Source organism: Monodelphis domestica, chromosome 1 (genome assembly GCF_027887165.1).
Source record: "Monodelphis domestica isolate mMonDom1 chromosome 1, mMonDom1.pri, whole genome shotgun sequence".
In the NCBI taxonomy this organism is placed as follows: domain Eukaryota; kingdom Metazoa; phylum Chordata; class Mammalia; order Didelphimorphia; family Didelphidae; genus Monodelphis; species Monodelphis domestica.
Window position 1 is genome coordinate 538,853,141 of NC_077227.1, and position 16,601 is coordinate 538,869,741.

The 16,601-nt window shown below is 35.4% G+C and overlaps 1 protein-coding gene and 2 long non-coding RNA genes across 7 annotated transcripts in view; 1 reads left to right on the forward strand and 2 right to left on the reverse strand.

Annotated features, from left to right (window-relative positions):
* Window positions 1-16,601, reverse strand: part of ASAP2 (ArfGAP with SH3 domain, ankyrin repeat and PH domain 2) — a 260,772-nt gene that overhangs the window by 233,382 nt on the left and 10,789 nt on the right. The gene's annotated exons all lie outside the window — the stretch shown is intronic.
* Window positions 1-16,601, forward strand: part of LOC103106401 (uncharacterized) — an 80,832-nt gene that overhangs the window by 50,919 nt on the left and 13,312 nt on the right. The gene's annotated exons all lie outside the window — the stretch shown is intronic.
* Window positions 1-16,601, reverse strand: part of LOC107650590 (uncharacterized) — a 67,929-nt gene that overhangs the window by 42,091 nt on the left and 9,237 nt on the right. The window contains exon 2 of the long non-coding RNA XR_001626152.2: window positions 1-16,318. This exon is cut by the window's left edge and continues 42,091 nt beyond it. This is a non-coding gene — a long non-coding RNA (uncharacterized LOC107650590). The remainder of the gene's footprint in view (window positions 16,319-16,601) is intronic.

Here is a 16,601-nt window from a genome sequence, read left to right on the forward strand (position 1 = left end):
AGTTCAGAATATAAGGAGATTATTAAGGGCCTCTTAAAATGACAAGGGACAATTTCCTGAAGACATTAGCATTTTAGGAACCTCTCAGATGAATGGTGGGGGTGGGGGTGGGGGATAAAAGCCCATACCTGTAAGTCAGCTCTAAGGTCATGAAGAAATTAAGTCAAACCAGAAACATGTGTTCATGAGTAAGAATTTTTAGCCCAAAGCTGCCATTTTGGGCTCCTAATGAAGTGGTCCAACTACATTTGGAATATTATGTTCAGTTTGGAAACTACATTTTACACAAGCCAACAATTCAGAAGAGTGTATAAAGAGAAGGGTTATCTGAATGAAAAAGGACTAGAAACTATACATGGAAAGACCAGTTGAGGGATGTGGGGCTATCTAAATAGAAGAGAACTATGGAGAAGGAGTCATAGCTGTCTTCAAATATCTACAGAGTTCACTTGAGGAAAAGGGACTAGACTTGTTCTTGGTTCCTGAGAACAGAACTTGGCACAATGAGTAGAGCTGCAGAGATATCAATTTGGGTTTCACAAAATGAATTAATTCCTAACAATTAGGAGTAGGTTCCCTCAGGAAGTGTTAAGTTCCTATCATTAAATTTCTTCAAACACAAAATCCAGTGACCAGAATCCAGAAATACTAACCTTTCTTTATGTCATAGAACCACCTTTGGCAGTCTAGAGAGGTCATGGACCCCTTCTCAAAATAATAATTTTTTAAAAGTTTATATTTGAAGAACATGATCAATTTCAGTTAGAGGTTGGTAAAAATATATGTATTTTTTCCACATCCCAAGCTCATGCACTTCTTAAAATCCATATACACATAGAAGGAATGAAATATGCATGTAGCCTATAATACTCCCAAGTGAGAACCAAATTGGATTAAAATGTAATTGTCACAAATGGGACAATCTGTCCATCTGTTTGCCCACACACACACACACACACACTTATATGAAGTGATACAAAGTGAAATGAGCAGAACCAGGAGAATCTTGTAAAGAGTCACAATAATAATGTACAATGAATGATTTAACTATTATCAGCAATGCAAGGATCCAAGAAAACACCCAGGGACTCACAATGAGCTTATCCACCACCATAGAAAGAACTAATGGGGAGTCTGAATGAGAATGAAACACACCATTTTTCACTTCATTTCCCTCACAAATGTTTTTCTAATATAAGTGATATGTCTTCTTTTACAACATGACAAGTATGGAAAGTACTACATGATAGCACATGTATAACCTATATCATATTACTTGTCATTTCATGGATGAGGAGCAGTGGTAGTGAGGGACAGAACATGGATTGCAAAATATCTGGAAGAGTTGTATCTACATGTAAACTGGAAAAAAATGATACCACATGTAAAGCCTATATTATATTGCTTGCCATCTTGAGGAGGAGGGAGGGAGGAATATGGTTTACAAAATGTCAGAAAATGATTGTTAAAAATTGTCACTACATATAAAATGTGTAATTTGGTAATATTTAACAAAATAAAGATAAAATATAGATAATGTTACATTATTTACAGGTAGATTGGTGACCCCCCTCCCCATTTCAATTTCAATTTGACATTCCTATTTTATAGGGATTCATACTTCAGGTCCTACTTGAGGTTCTACAATTCTAATATATCTCTATGACAGTAATCACTATTTTCCAGGGAAGAGTAATCCCAGGATATTGGCTGCTGTCCTTGTCCAGCAAGTTAACAGCTTAGAGAAGCAGAGCAGTGCTTATCTATTACCTTAAAGGGAAAAGCTATACATCAGACTCAGTACTTGGGTTCCACACATTGTCATTCATGTAGCTCCTATATGTTCCTGAATTCTTCAACTCTCTGTAGTTATCAAATATACTGGCACTAAGCTTAGATAGCATTTGAATATGATAGGACCCCCAGAGGTGACATGTTCCTCCTCCTCTCCTGCAAGTATACTCTGTCCAGAGGCATGGGTCCTTGGGTCCTATTAGGTCTCTTGCACAATATAAGTCTGCTGAGTGGGATATCATGCTATCAGTTGTGGATTGCAGTTATCTGGGTAGTAAGGAACGTGCCAACCACTGGCAGACTGGCAAACTATAATGTACCTTGACTCAAAAGAATGTCACCTGAGGTAGAGCAACCTGAGATCCCTTACTCTACCTGAAAAGAGGCAAAAAGAGACTAGGGAAACCAATGAATTCTGTAAGCAATACAGTTGTCACTACTGTGGTTTAGTCACTATCAATCGCCCTTGGCTCTTTCTTTGGTGGTAAAGTAACACCTTGGCTCCACAAGTTCCTCAGTGAGTCAATTATTACCCAGTGCTCAATCTCCAATCTAAATTTCTCATTGCCTTTAAACATCACCCAAGTTCATGCATGCATGCACACATACACATGCATGCATGTGCACACACACATATATCTCAGCTTCTCCACTGTGGAATGAGGGAACCTCATCCTTGTGATACTGTGGTAGTCACAGAAGTATCAGAATGAACTGAAACTGGCTGCTTCCCAAAAGACATCTGGCCTGTATGCCTTTGCTATGATGTGTCACCAATGGTACAGGAGCACTATGACACCACTGATATTAGGGGAAGGATAATAAAAATAACAATCTGCTAAAAACAGTAATGAGCTTATTGTTTTTTAAAATAACTTTGTAAAGGCAACCTATGACCAATGGAAAACAGAACTCCTGTGTAAACAACTGAGGAAGGAAGAAACATGGTGACAAAAATGCCAAACTTATTTGTATGAAGCTGAATAGATGGTTGCTTATGATCCAACTCTAATTTTGATGAGTATATGACCCTCTCCTTACCTTGTAAAAATGAATTGTAAAAATCATCCCTCCCTCATCAGTCTTGCATACTGCATATTTCAATGGGAAGGTTAACACCTGGAGATGCTATCAATGGCTCATACTTCAGTGTGATCAATGATGACAGATTAAGCTCTTAACACTGAGAAAATTAATCAGGAGAGAGAATTTCAGAAGACAGGTTCCTCTTCCTCATAAAAGGGAGGCAAAAGAGTGACAGTTTAAGCAGAGAAGGGGAGGTGATAAAGGAGTACTTCTAAATTCAGTTTTTTCCCCATGGGCTGATGGCTATCAAATAAGAATTCTTAAGAAATCTCAGCTCACCACATGGTGAAAAACTTTTAAGACAAATAAAAGCTATATCTGGGGGATCATAGTACACTTTTATAACTATCAAACCAACATCTGGATAAGAGAAACAAACAGGAGTATTTGAAATAAAAGGAAAAGACTAGGTACCTAACACTAAGACATGGGGATTAGCTATTGTCAAAAGTAGAATGGTCTCCTACAGCAACAGAATCGGAGTGATGGTTATAGAAGACGCAGACGCAGCAGACATAAAGACAGGCGCTTTAACTAGCAGACAATGTTTTCTTATGATTTCTATTGTTAAAGAGAAAAGAAAAGGGATGGTGACTGATTGGCTAAAAGTCTCCCATGTGACAACCACAATCTTGAACAGCCTTAGCCAGAGCAAGCTTGCCATGCAAAATCTCAGCATTCTGATTACCATTGTGACCATCATTTCCTCTCATTCTTATACTGTAAGTAAGGACTGAGTAGGCAAATCCAAGTAATGCTCAATACTGGAAGAAAATCTAAGAAGAGGAGATTGGTTTAAATTAAACCAGGAGACATTTCCACTTGAAATAAAAGATGACTTCTTAGCCAATCAGGAAACCAACAAATCTGCAATTACATTAAAGTCTGGTTCTTATTGCTGATGGATACAAGTGCAGGACAAAGATTTCTCCAAATATGTGAATGTAGAACCTTTGGGTGTCATGGAAACTTGGTAGGGATTGCATGAAGGAAGCACTTAACATATCCATTTTTAGTTTTTAGGTCCTTGGGGAATTAATCATTTTGCTCATATTTTCAGTTTGTCTAAGGACAGGCCTGATGTAGTAGTGGATAGTGCTGGTGACAAAGCCAGAAAGAACTAAGTTCAAGTCCCCACTCTGACACATACTGGTTGTGATGTTGAGCAAATCATTTAACTTCTTAGTACTCTGAGAAACTCTCTTAAGACTGGAAGTTTCAAAGAAGATCTTTATTGTTCATCCTCTGTACTTAGAGAACCAATGACATAATTATGTTGGGGTCAAGGTACAGTGTGTTTATGGCTGATCAGTCCAATATGAGCTACCAAAAGTCATGCACAAATAGTCCATTTGAACATTTGGGAAGGAGGTGTCTCTAAATTTCCATACCTGATATTTCCTTTATGCTACTGCAATTCTGCTTTGCTCACAGAACAGGGCTCCTTCTCTGATGTGAGCACAACATACTCAGTAGCTCAGTGCCAGTGTCTCCTAATGTCTCACAATTGATACCAAAGAAGGTACGACTTTTTTCAGTGATGATAAAACAGATCTAGTCACTATATTTGAAGATATTATTTTGAATGGAATTCTTCAATCTCATTTTTACCCTGTGGTCATGAATTTATCCTCAAGGGTAAGAGTAACAATTAGAAAAATAACTAGCATTTTTATAGCACTTTAAAGTCAACAAAAGTCCTTCTCTCTCTCTCTCTACACACACACACACACATATATATATATAATTTGATCTTCATAATAGCCCTCTGAGGTGGATAATACAGGTATTATCATCCTTCTTCTGCAGGGGAAAGAATACATACCCTAAAGTTGGAAGACTAGAAAGAGGATTATGTGTAAAACCACAAATCTCTATCTGTACAGCTTGTTTCTTTAAATAATAAAAGCAACATGTTAACTTTTTTTTTAATCCTTATCTTCTGTCAGTATTGGTTCAAGGCAGAAGAGCAATAAGAGCTAAGCAACTGGCGTTAGGTCAAATCTGAACCCAGGTCATCCCAGTGCCAGGCTTGGCTCTCAATTCACTGAATTGTCTACCTGTCCTAATACATTAACTTTCAAAGGTATTTTCTGTTTCCCTTTGAACTTTTCTTCTATTCTCTTCTGGGCGCTTAAAAATGCCTCAATTCTCCTTTTGTTTGTGAGGGTTTGGGGGTGTTTTTTTTGGAGGGGGAACAACACCATCACTAGTAACCCTCTCTCTCCAAAATATTTCCCCTTCCCAAATTTAGTCTTTTGAGATCTATACATATCCTTTGACAATATATATAGGAATGAGTGAAGGTGAATTGCTTCCTTTAAATAGATTGAATATCAGACCCCTATCATAGAAATTTGCTGCAAAGATTTTTTCCTTAATTAATATTTTCTCTTCTAATTTAGACTACATTCATTTTGTATGTACAAAAATATTTCAATGGTCAAAATGAATTCAAATGTAAAAATATTTCAATATAATCAATATTATCTTTTTTTTTCCTTCTATGATCTCTATTTCTTGTCTGGTCATGAACTCTTTCTGTATACATAGTTGCAAAAAGCATTATTCTCTGCTTCTCCAATTATCTATGATGTGATCTTTTATATCTAGGTCATGTATTCAATTGAATGATACCTTGGTAAGTTGAATGAGCACTAAGTCTAAACCAACTTTCCCCTAGACTGCTTTCCAGTTTTCCTAGCAGTTTTATCTAAAAAGTGAGCACTTGTTAACTGAAATTTCTGGGTTTATAACATACTTCATTTGCTTCTTATTGTTATATAATGAATCTGTTCCACTGAACAATTTTTCTATTTTCTGGCTAGTAATCAAATGATTTTCATGATTACTGCTTTGTAGTATAGTTTGAGATCAGATACTAAAGAATTTTGCCTTTTTTTTGTCTCTCCATTAAGTAAATTAATATAGGTAGTAGCATTGTCACTTTTATTATACTGGTACAATGCAACAATAAACAAGAATATCTCATAAATTATTAAAGTATGTCTAAATGTCTATTGAGAGTATTTTGTAGTTGGATTTGTATAAATATGTGTGAATCTATGAAAATAGATTCACTTGAGTATCTTGGTAGGGAAATTTTTTTCTCAAACATTTTATACATTCTGTAGCTATTTGAATTGAACTTCTATTTCTTCTTGTTGGGTTTTGTGAATAATGTACTTCAAAGGTAATGATTTATGTGTATTTGTTTAATTTCATTATATTTTCCTAATTTATTCTTCAATTAATTTTAGTTTAATTTCTACATTAAGTAGACCACCATATCATCTGCAAAAAAGCATTAATTTTGTTTTCTTCTTTTCCTATATTTAGTTACACAATTCCTTTCTCATGTCAAATAATGTGTTGATAATGAACACCTTTGCCTTATTCCTGGGTCTTAATATAAACTAGCTTTTTTCCATTACATATAATGCTGGTTCTGGGTTTTAGTTAGATATTATTTCTATATTAACAAGTAACTCATTTGTTCTCATGCTCTTTATTTTTAACAAAAATCTGTTGTAATTTTGTCAAAACTTCTTTTGCATCTACTGACATAACTGTGCAATCTTTCTTATTTTTATTTGTTGATATGGTCTATTATAATTGTCTTAATATTAAGTCAAGCAAATATAGCAGATATAAGTTGAATCTTTTAAATATTATTGCTTTGGCTAATATTTAACTAACATTTTTGTGATAACTTGATTGGAACTATAGATCTATACTTTTCTGTTTTTTTCTCACCCTGATCATGATCATATCAGTGTCAAAGAAGGAATTTTGTAGGAATTCTTTTTATTTTATGTAAATGGTTTATATAGTAACAACATTGTTTTATATTTAATAGAATTCATTTGTAAATTAATTTGTTCCTGAGGTTTTTATCCTTTGGGAATTCATGTATGCCTTATTTGATTTCTTTTTCTAGGACTAGGTTATTTGAATTATCTATTTCTTGTTCTATTAATTTAAGGAATTTGTATTTCTGAAAAGACATACATTTCACTTATTATGTATTCTGAAGGCATGTGTAAAATATGTTTTAGGAATTTTTCTGCATTTATTGTTTTTCATTTTTTATATTGGCAATTTGGTTTTCTTCTCATTTTTTCTTAATCACATATAGCTACTGGCTTATTTATTAGATTTTTTAAAAGTTGTTCTTATCATTTAAACTTTAACCATTTTCAGTGTTATCAATCTCTTCCTTGATCTTCAGAGTTTCTGTTTTTATACTTAGTTGGGGTCTTCTGACTTGGTTTTTCCATTTTTTAGTTGCTTGAACAGTTTGTTGAACTGGTCTTTCTCTCTTTTGTGTAAAAGTATGTAGTGATATAAATTTTCACCTAAGGACTGCTTTGGTTGTATTCCAAGAGTTTTGGTATATTGGCTCACTGTTGTTATTTTCTGTGATGAAATTATCTATTGCTTTTATGATTCATTCTTTGACCCATTAGATCCTTAGGATTAAATTACTTAGTCTTGATTTCATTTTGAATCTTTTCTTCAAAGATCCTTGAATGATTATAATTTTTATTGGGTTGTGATCAATAGAGGAAATAGTTAAAATTTCTACTTCCATGCCTTTCTGAGATTTTTATATCCAAACACATGGTCATTTTTTGTAAAGGGTCCACATATGGCTAAGAAGTATATTCTTTTCAATTCCTATTTAATAATCTCCAGAGACCTAGCATATCAAACTTTTTAAAAATTCTAGTGAAGTCCTTAAACTTTCTTTCTTTCTTTTTATAATATGACTAGGTCTGAAAGAAATGTCCAGAACAGAGCCAACTGACACAATGGATGATATATAATAAATATCCCCAACTATTTCAGTTTTGCTATCTGTCTCTGTAATTCAATTAATGTTTCCAAGAAGTACTTGAATACAATGTCATTTAGTACAGATACCATTATGTATTATATATTATGGCATCATGCCCATTGTCAATGATGCCTTGAAGCACTTTGTAGTTTTCCTGTTCATTTTCTTTAAGCATGTGTATTTTTATGCTACCTTGTAAGATCATGATTGTTACCTTCTACTTTTTTAGATCATTTGAAATATAATAAATCCTACTTCAGCCCTTTATTTTAATTCTGTGTTTCAAGTGTATTTCTTGTAATATCATTGAGTTCTACTTTCCAAACAAGTCTACTTGTCTCCATTTTATGGAAAAGTTCTCTCTACTCACATTCATAGTTATAATTGTTAAATGTATTTCCTTTGATCTTATCCTCTTGTACTTTTTCTTCTCTTTGACTCATGTTTATCACCTACCTCCCATGTACCCTTTATAAAGAGAACAATGGTGAAAGAGGAGTATGACTGATGCTAGTAATTTATAATTGGAGCCATTTGCTTCATTATCACTGTTCCTCTTCAGTTCCTCTTGACCAGACTCTGGGCCTCTTTGTTTCTTACCCATTTTCCACTTTTTAATTCTGGCCCCTCAAAACCAAATTTCCAAAGTTGGAAATGTGCTTTACTTGTGGCTATTCTTCTTCAACACTACCCTTTCTTTTGAATCCTCACCTCTTGCTGCTTCTACCTCTTATTTTTTAAGTGTAATGCATTATATACCACATTCTTTGTATGTGTTTAAGCATGTATATGTATTCAACCTTCCTTTGCCCAGGTCAGATATGGGTAAGGTTCATATGATGCTTATTCCCTCACCCCTTTCTCATGTTTGTATAATCATCTTCGCATGTACCTGATTACGAGAAACAGTAAATTTCCCCTCCTTCTTCCCTAGTTCATTCCTTTCCTCTCATTCTTCTTTCCTCTATTATAACAACCAAAAAGAATAGTTATCCTCACATTCTCTATTTGCCTCATATAACTCCCTCTATGAACCTTGAAGAAATTCAACAGGTTAATCAAATATTTTTGCCCTTTTATTTTTCTCATGACTCTATCAGAATTACAAAGTTTCTACTCAGCTCTGGTCTTTTCATGAAGAATCCTTGTCTCAAAGTCCTCTTTCATTACAGGTCCCCCCCCCCACTTCCCCTCCCCCAAAGCTTTGTAAACTAAGTTGTTCTTGGTTGTAAGCTTTTACCTTTTTGATAAGTTAAACTCCTTGATTCCTTCTCCTTTGTGTTGTATGTGATTCTGACTGTGGCACTTTGGTACTTAAAATTCCTTTTTCTGCCTACTTGTAATACTTTTTCCCTTTAACCAGGAAGCTATAAGCATTGGCTATGAAATTAGTATTAGTTTTAAAGTGGAAGAATTATTTCAGGAAGTGACTGGTGGGTTCTATTTTCCCTTTGCCTTCTAGTTCTTAGAGATTTTGGCAGTTTTCACTTGTAGTTTCTTGAAATATTATATATAAGTTCTTCTTTTGGTCATGGTTCTGAGGTAGTTCAATGATTCTAAGATTCTTGGTTTATTTTCCAGGTCAATTGTCAATATTTTTTTGTAGACAAAATACCTTTTATTTTCTTCTTTTTTTCAGTCTTTTCATTTTGTTTAACACAAGGTGTTCCAAAAAGCCAGTGCTCAGAGAATGATAGACTTTAGTGTCCCAGCCAGAATTCTGTAATTGGTTGTCCCTAATTCAGCACACTGGATAATTTGCTATCCCTCCCTGATGTTTCCTTGACCAAGGCACTGGATAGGCCCTACCCCCTGGGGTTTCCTTCATTAGGATGCCAGATGATCTCTTCACTAACTGAAGCTAAACTAAAATTAGGGTGTTAGGTGATCTTTCATTCTCCCCTAGGATTTCCCTAGATAGGTCACTGATACTTCCATCTCCCTTCCCACTGACCTTGATCAGGGGACTGGATAGTTTTTGTACTGTGTGGGATTTATTTCATCAGGAAGTTTGACAGCCTCCGAACTTTCCCAATTAGGGCAATGCCAAGAACCTGCACTGGTGCTGGCTTTTTCCTGGGGTTGAATCTCACAGCTTCTAGATTCCTTTTCCTGGAGTTCTAGTGTGGATTAAAGAATTTACTAATACTGTTTTTTTTACATTTTTGGGCATTATTCAATCTGTTGCTCAGTTGAGATCATTGATAGTATAAATGTAAGAGACTTGGGGTCCTTTATAATCTGCCATGTAGCCTTATATGAACAAGCAAAAATTGTTGCTCCATTCTCATCCCCATATAACTAACCATAAATGAACTGAATTCCTCTGCTCAACTCAAGGTCAACAAGCCTAGAGCCACATTCTGGCTAGTATCCAGGTCATATTACATATATGAAATATCTTCAGAGTGTATATGCCCTGAGTCATCCTTGACCCCAGGCCTCAGAGACTGACTGATCTCCCATTCCCCTATCTTCACCTCTCCCTACTCCTCCCCATAGGATTTGTGTTTAGAAAAATACATGCTATGTCCCTGCTATCTCAATAACTATAACCTCTGTCATCACAGCACTTAGGAAAGTAGGAGTCTAGTTAATTGAGGGTTCCTCTGTATGATAATTTCCTGTCCTTCCATCTCTCCCTTTGTTTCATTCTTCCTAAATCTATTTTAATCTTCACTGTAACCTTAGTTCTCTGTTCTCTAAAGTACATCACCCTTGCTCCAGTCTTACCCTTCAAAACCATAAAACTGACAAGTTCTCCCTTTGACAACCTAAAATTGACTATGTACCATTCTCTATTCTTCAACCCTTTTCCCTATTACTGTTTATAACCTGCCAATCTTCAATCTTTATACCTCAAATTTCCCTAATATATCTCAAAAACCCTCTCTCCATTTACTCTTTCTCTTCTCTTTTGCTCCCACTATGGAAGAGTAAAGGCCACAATTCCCTTTGACAAGTCCAAGTCACTCATATGTTTTCCAGGCGTTTGCTCCTGACTTTTCATATCTCTTTTCCCTCCTCATCTACTAGCACCTTTCCTACTTTTTACAAATATTATGGTCTTCCCCATCCTTACAAAACGAGTAGCCTTCACCCTGCTATCCACTCAAGACAGCATATATATATATATATATATATATATATATATATATATATATATATATATATATATAAAACACTATCTACCCAGGCTACCCCAACTTACTTCTCAACATTTTGGAATCAAGCTTTTGACCTAAGAATTCAATTTAAATTGTTCTCTTCAAACTTATTAAAGATCTCTTACTACTAAATTCAACTGTCTTTCCTCAGACTTCATTCTCCTTAATCACTGCAAATTTTAATCCTTCTCTTTCCTCCCTTGACTTCTGTTAACAATGCTCTTCTCTGGTCACCTTCCAATATGCCTGAACTTTCCTCATTTTCATCTATCTTCCTCTGTCTTCTCTTTCTGCTCATTCCAACCTCTCTCCTAAGTGATTTAATGAGTCTTCATAGATTCAATGACCACTATGCAGATGCCTCCCAAATCTATATATCTTTAATATTGCTTACCTATATTCCCACATTTTTGCTTAATTTTGCTTAACTATAGTCCCACATTGCACATTACCTAGAAGTTTCATTACTATCTCAAATTACTAGCAAAACTTAACTTTTTGTCTTCCTCCCTTGTTATTCTTCCCTTAGGTCCTATAACCAATTAGTTGATTAGTCTAGTATATTCTACCATAACATCATTTCTCAAAACTATCTTTTTCTTTATGTTTATATGACTGCTACTCTTCATCATCTCCCATGTGGATTATTATTCTTCATCTCCCACTAATCTTATAGTTTCCCAATTGGTTTCCCGGCTTCCAATCTCTTCTCTTTCCAATTTATTCTCCAAGGAGCTACCATAACAATATTCCTAAAGTCCAGACCTGACTACATTATTCTACTGGTCAATATTTTCATGGATTTCCATTGCGTACTACCTCTAGAACAAAATATAAACTTCTAAGCCTGGCTTTTAATGACTTCTAAAATATAGCTCCAAACTACTTTCCCAGGCTTATCTCACATTACTTGGGGGCCCTTCAAACAATGCCCTAGGCAAACCTCACATTCCATCTTCAGCCCCCATATATTTGCATAAAATTTCCCCATAGGGAACTCAATTGCATATCTTTTTCTTTGGAATGGTTATCTTCCTTCAAGGTTCAGGTGCCACCAATTCCAATAAGTTTCTCTAACCCTCCCATTTGGTACTGCTTTTTTTTTTTAAACCCTTACCTTCTGTCTTGGAGCCAAGGCAGAAGAGCAGTAAGGGCTAGGCAATGGGGGTCAAGTGACTTGCCCAGGGTCACACAGCTGGGAAGTGTCTGAGGCCAAATTTGAACCTAGGACCTCCAGTCTCTAGGTCTGACTCTCAATCCACTGAGCTACCCAGCTGCCCCCTGGTACTGCTTTTTTTGCTTCCTCACATTGCCTTTACTTATTTAAGCACAATTTCCCCAGTGGAATGTAAGTGCCTGGAATGCTGGGAATGTTTCATTTTTAACTTTGTATCCCCAGCCCTGGACAACTAGGTAGCACTGTGGAAAGGGTTCTGGGCCTAGAATCAGGAAGTTTCATCTTCCTAGGTTCAAATCTGGTCTCAAGCACTAGCTGCATGACCCTGGGCAAGTCATTTCAACCTGTTTGCCTCAGTATCCTCATCTATAATATGAGCTGGAGAAAGAAATAACAAACTACTCTAGCATCTTTGCCAGGAAACCACCAATGGGATCACAAGTCAGACAACAACAAAAATTCCCAGCCCTAGCACAGTGTCTACCATATAAAAGATTGTTAATACATTATTACTGTATTAAATTGAAAATAGACATGAAGGCAGGCTGATGAACCACTCTCAAAGTCTTTCTATCCTGGCAGGATTGTTCAAAGCTTACACTCCACTGGCACAACCTTTGAAATTCCAAAGTTATCTTCATACCATAAAGTAATAGGGAGGGATTTTGGATAGGGGAGACCAACTGTCCAAATCAATTTTCCCTTATACCCAAATTACCTAAATAAACATGTAATAAGCATAATATGTGTGATTCATGCTCCATGAGCTATGACACAGTGTAAACACTTTCTGTACTTGTATTGTTGCTCTTGTGCCTTTTACATGTTAAGTCCTATGACATCTGTCTCACTGAAGATTCTGAGATAGCAAGGACAAAACTGTTTACCATCCAAAAGACAGAAAGACACTAAATGTCTCCTGAAATGCTAGAGACTATTCCAGGATGAGTGTTTGATGACTTTGGCCTGAAAAAACTGACACTAAAATACATGTAAAAGATCATATTATCACTTTTCCAGGTGAGCACAATGCTAAAAGGTATATAGCCAGGAAGCACTTAAGGCCAAGTATAGACACCAAGAAAACTCACCCAATCATAACACTTCAATATTTAACCAGAGCAACAGAGAAACTCCAAGAACAAGCCACCTAAAACTTGTATCAAAACTGGTTTCATGGTGGAGAAAGAAATAATCTTTTTCAAACACTTGTGAACTCATGATAAACAGTATTTAAAAATGACTGCAGAAATAGTAGGATATATTGTGAGTTAAACATATGTTAAAGATGTCAAGATGACTAGTGATGGCCCAGGAGGGAGTGATGACCTTGGCATGTTCTATGTCTGATCAAGCTCTAAGCTCTTCACAGCACCTATTTCAGCCACCTTCATGGTGAAGGACAAACAATAACAAGAAAGACTTTTTTTTTAAATGATTAACATTTAACAAGCCAATAAATGTAATTATCTTATTTTGGAAAAAAGAAAACACTATATCAAGAAATGGCTTAATGATAACCTCTTATCACCTGTGTAGTACTTTATATTTCACAAAGCCCTTAACATACTTTTTCTGATTTCATTCTCACAGCAACCCTGTAAAGTAGACAGGGCAGGGAGTCTCAGCAATTAATAGTGAGAAAACTAAGGCTCACAAGATTAAAGATCACAAAGGTATAAAGTTGCAGAAGACTGAGAAACCATGTGATATAACATAAAGTCTTATGAATTTGGAGTAAAAAAAAATTTTGGTTTGAATCCCAGTTCTGCAATTTCCTACCTGTGTGATCTTAGCAAATATCACTTCTCCACACTGGAGCTTGGGTTTCTTATCTGCAAAGAGTTTCAGGAGTTCTTAACCTGGGGTTCATGAACTTTATAAAAATTATTTTGATAACAGCTTTTCAATATAATTGATTTCCTTTATAATCCTGAGTATTTTATTTTCTGCCTTTAAGAACATCATTCTGAGACAAGAGGGTTCACTTACCAAGCTGCCAGAGGGGTCTATGACACAAAATAGATCAAGAACCCTGGTTCTAGATGATCTCAAAGTCCCTTCCAGCTCAAAATTGAAAGATCCTTGTAACCTGTTTTCCTGAACTCAAGTCCAGCTGACCAAGTCCAAGCATTTTTTTTAAATTCCACTCTGCTGCTTCTCCTTTCTTTTTAGATGCTGTAGAAGTTTGGCAGAGTTGCATTTGGTACAGACATCCCAGGATATAAAGAACAATGGGAGCCATTACAAAAACAGTAATGAATGTTCATAATCTAGTTTTTATTTACAAATTCATCTTTAGAAAAGCTATACTCAACACTCAATGGAAAGACGCCTTTATTATATAGTTGGACATCAGGCAGCTGGCCAAGATTTTAGTAAAATTCAATGACTATCTGCATCCATGAAAGGGAATAGTGAAAATAGATTAAGGAAAGTCATCTTTATAGCCCAGAGGGAAAAAAACAATCCCCCCCCCAAAAACAAATAGCCATGGTTAAAGAAAACACAGTACAAACAAGTATGGCCTGCAACACCAGATCCCAAGATAGATAAGCTTATCAGGAAGCAAATATGGCAGAAAAATCATGCTGGCATGTTAACAACCTCCAATTCAGTGTCATTTTGACTCTAGAAGGAGGCAATATATTGGCTCCAAGAGTAAGAGCAAATCATATGAGCTTATTATCAATTATGAAAAGAATCTAGTGTTCACATATTTGCCAGCTCATATGATCGACATTAAAAAGCATCATCCAAAACATAAAGGTTCACCAACATATACATGGAATATAGAAACATAATCAACATCAGAGTTGATTTTTATAGTACTACATACAATCTCATTTTATCCTCATAATAACTCAACCCTATGAAGTTAAGTGGTAACTAGAAGTATTACCCAAAGTGTACAGAAGAGGAAATTGAGGATGAGAGGTTATATGACTTTCCCAAGGTCATATAGCTAGTATCAGAGGCAGAATTAAAAAATCTGGTCTCTTCTGATTCCAAATCCAGCATTCTTTAAAATCCATCACACCTTTATATACCTTCTTGAGGACAAGGGCTATATCTTAAACCAGCTCTTAATGCCCACCCTATACCCATCCACATATATACACATACACACCCCACCTAGCACAGTGCTCTGCAACCACAGCTGATACTAAATAAATATTTTTATTATACTTTTGAATGAAAAGGTACAAGTAAATTTGGAAATGCTTGCAATAAAGGATACTCTCCAAATTTGAGGCTAGCAACATAGGAAAACAGAAAACAAAAAAATAACACATCATAGGAGAAGGAAATAAAATGAGATAATAGTCAACTCAATAGTCTAACGCAGGTGTCAAACACCAACTGGAACTATATTAAAATGGAATTAGGAAATATCTAACAGAATTAAGTTATATATAAATATAAACAACATAAATAAATGCCTAACAAAATAAACAAAACTATATATAACATATGTTATATATATGTGTGTATATATATATATAACATATATATAGCACCACCAGATTTTCAAAAGGATTCAATGGCACAAAAAAGGTTTGGAACCTCTTGTTTTGTAGTAAATACCACTGTAATAAACATCTCAGTAAAATCTCAGGTCTATTGATTATTTATTCCCAATAAGTTTTGATACAGTAAAATTCCAATACCACAAAATAATCTGAATAGATACTTGTAGTTCATTTTAAGGGAATATATCATATAAAATACACAAGAAAAGAGAGAAAGTCCATGTTGTGGAACAGTGGATAGATGAATTTGATTCCTTTTTTTAAAAATAAGGCATAACTTTATAAAAGTTGGGAGTCTAGCAGATGTTTTAATGAAATGGGTTTAGACATCTTAAATAGTGAGAACTACCAGGTGTAGTGCATGTACAGGCCAACTCTGACTGCTGTTTCAAACAAAGCTCACATCTATCACTTGTGCTGCCCCATTCAGCATTTGACAACACTTGTCAAATTCCCCCAACTACTATGGGACAAAGTCCAGCATCAAGTTAGAATAGTCATTTCTATTAACAGGCAGAAGGCAGAAATGGTCTCAGTTTTTTGAAGAGTCATTCTCCTGGTCCCATTAATCAATTCTGAAGCAACTGAAGCCTTAAATGATGGGCGTCTCCACATTGTCCAGGATGCTTCACTGGGACCCAGAGAAGGATGGTTAAAGAACATAGTCTGGTGCTTTTTAATGCTGTTATATAGCATCAAACGTGACTCATACTTCTGGTATCTGATGGGAATATAACAAAAAAAGAGAATAAAAATTTACAAAGGGAGAAGCACAGAGTAAAAAATTCTAAAGATTTCTCTCTGTAAAATCAGGATTAAACAAGGGAAGGCAGACTAGCCTTTCAGATGAAACAAACAAGAGGTGACCTTGTCCAGAAGAGGTTACTTGTTTTTTTGTTTTCAGACTTACTCAGAACACTGATGCGCTGGGGAGAAGATTTGAAAATTCAACATAAGTGTTTACTGCCTATATTGTCTGTAACACTGCTAGGTTCTGAGGATAC